The sequence below is a fragment of the Lupinus angustifolius genome, chromosome LG15, assembly GCF_001865875.1.
Source record: "Lupinus angustifolius cultivar Tanjil chromosome LG15, LupAngTanjil_v1.0, whole genome shotgun sequence".
NCBI classification, from domain to species: domain Eukaryota; kingdom Viridiplantae; phylum Streptophyta; class Magnoliopsida; order Fabales; family Fabaceae; genus Lupinus; species Lupinus angustifolius.
The window spans coordinates 17881551-17884681 of NC_032023.1; positions in this window are offsets into that span (position 1 = coordinate 17881551).

Here is a 3131-nt window from a genome sequence, read left to right on the forward strand (position 1 = left end):
CGACATGCAACAATCAAATTGGGAAATCCTTTGCTTGCCCGTTTTTTTATGCTACCCTTCTCTTGCCCCTATAAACTATGGGTTATAATATCTGTGATGTCATGACACTTTTGACAAACGGGAATTGATAATCCACATATTATGATGCAATGCAACTAATTAGAGAATGAATTTTGTTTTAGTTGTATATTAGGTAATTATTAACTCATGGTACATGTTCAAAAAAAATGATGTGGTACACTAGACCACCAGTATCATTCTGCAGCAGCGGAATCATGTTTGAGGAACATAATCTCAAACTCTCGAAGAATCCTTATTATATGCAGTCCAAAGGCTGGCTTGAAGAAAATGTTCAAGCACAACCTCTCACTCATTAACTAATAACTCCTTGATAGCATAAAGCAAAATATACCTATGGAATTTAGGTACCTTTGTTTTACCCTAGTTCTTGAATGCACGTCAAGGCCAAGCAAAGAGATTAACCGAGCAAGATGAGCGTTATCCAGGCATTCTCGTGTCTTGGTAGTTCAACCCATATCAATTTGCATCGATTAGATAAAAGCGACAAGATAGTACGAAATCACTTCTGACACTCTATTGCTACGCCACATGCACCACCTCTCTGCCACAAACATGATGGACTAATGGCATGACAACACATGCCAATGTGAGTGAAAAGTCAACTGCTTAGAGGGCACAAAGCTGCCAAAGCCGTGTGACACAGAAAAACAACTTTGTCACTGATAGATTCGACATGTCATTTGGTCGACTAGACCAACAACATCTATAAATGAGTTTTATATATCATTTTTAAATCTGTATAAGATTAATTGTTTCATGCTGGCCAAAATTATTGTAACTAATAAATTATGGGTGATTGTACAAAGCATGTACAAGTTGTTGCAAGAAAGTCCAATCTCTTGGTGATGATGTTTTACTTTTAAAAAAACTAGAGGAAAAAAATCAAATTTCTGTTAGAAATATATCTTATGAATGGAGTTAATTGTTATTGAAAGAAAGAAAGTTATGAAAGAATGAGAGAATGAGAAGTGAGTGTACACCAATTCTGAAAAATGTAGATCGTGATTAACAACCAATCTAACTACCTTTTTTCTATTAATAGCAACTTTAGTTACAACAAGGCTCAACTCATTACATTCAAGGCCCAACTCTTCCTATACTACAAGCTATGGAATTATACTAACAGCTTAACACTCCTCCCTAATTCAAGCTTGACAAACTCATAACACCAAGTTGCCTTCTTTGTTTCTCAAACATTTATCTTCTTAATGGCTTTGTAAACATGGCAGCCTGCTGATCCAGGGATGTGCAAAATTCTAACTCCAAGTTTCCCTTCTCCACTTGATCCCTCAAGAAATGGCACTTGGTGTCTATGTGTTTGTTATGCCATTGAGAAACAAGATTCTTGGATAGATTGACTGTTGATTTATTGTCCACGAATATCATCATTGTCTCATTAGCATTCACTCCTATTTCATTGAGCAGAGACTGCAACCATAAGCCTTGGCAAGCTCCTAAGCAGACATCAATGTACTCTTCTTCACAAGATGAAAGTGCCACCACTTATTACTTCTTTTAGCTCCAGCTAACTGATGCATTTTCGAATTTGAATAAGTATTCAGTAGTGCTATTTCTATCACCTTTATCTCCACACCAATCAACATCAGTATAGCCATGTATTGCCTTTTGTTTCATCTGTCTAGTTGTAGAGAAAATCACACCATAGTCTAGACTTCCTTTAAAGTATCTAAGTACTCTCTTGGCTGCTTGCATATGTGAAGCTCTAGGATCTTCCATGTGTATGCTAACCAACCCAACTCCATAAGCTATATCTGGCCTGGAATCACACACATACCTCAACGATCCTATCATTTGTCTAAATAGTGTTATGTCAACATATTCTTCTCAAAGGCTTCATTTGCACAAGATGTTGCCTACTACAACTGGCGTCGCAGCAGAGTTGCATTCGAACATCCCAAATCTTTCAAGTATTTCTTCTGGTGCATCAAAATTCCACTTCTAACTCTTGTGAATTCAATCCCTAGGAAGTATGCAAGTGTTCCTAGATCTGACATCTCAAATTACAACTTCAATTTTGTCTTTATGTTCTTTATTGCCTCTTTGTTACAGCTTGTGATTAAGAGATCATCCACATATAAGCATATTATTACTGATGCTTCAGTGGATGCTTCTTTTATGTAGATACCATGCTCATTTCTGCATATAGCGAGTCCTTGTTTCAGAAAAAAGCCATCAATCCTCTTATTCCATGCCCCTGGTGCCTGCCTAAGTCCATATAGAGCCTTGTGTAGCTTGTATACCTTCGACTCTAGTCCAGGAATTACAAATCCTTGAGGTTGAGTTACATAGACCTCTTTATCCAAGGGACCATTCAGAAAAGCTGATTTTACATCTAGCTGGCTTAGGGACCAATTTAGTGAGCTTGCAATTGCCATAACCAGTCTCACAATTTCAATTCTTGCAACTGGAGCAAATACCTCATCAAAATCTAAGCTTGGTCTTTGCAGAAAACCTTTTGCAACCAATCTAGCTTTGTGCTTAGAGACTTCTCTATTTGGTTTTACTTTCACCTTGTACACCCATTTGACTGAAATTACTTTCTTCCATTTAGGTAGTGTTGTTAGTTCCCAAGTATTGTTCCTTTCAATTGATCCAATCTCATCCTTCATAGCTTCTAACCAACATGTCTCCTTTATAGCTTGTTCAAAGTTAATTGGTTCCATTTCAGCCAACATTGCCATATGAACTAGATCACCATTTGTTGTGATTGTAGTATCAAAAAATACTTCATAATCCCTTAGTCTGATTGGTAGTTGCCTTTGTCTCTGAGGTCTATCACTTGTCTCACTGATATTCTCACCATTTATGACACCCTCTTGTGGCTCATGAGTCTCTTCTATGTTCATTTGACCCACTTTATCTGAGGAAGTTCCTTCTGAATTCCAATCCCAGGCTTGAGTCTCATCAAACTTGATGTCTCTGCTATACAATATGGAATTAGTCTTTGGATCATAGATTTTGTAGGCTCATGTTGTGTGATACCCTAGGAAGATGAGTTTTTCTTCTTTGTCATCCAATTTATTCCTTTG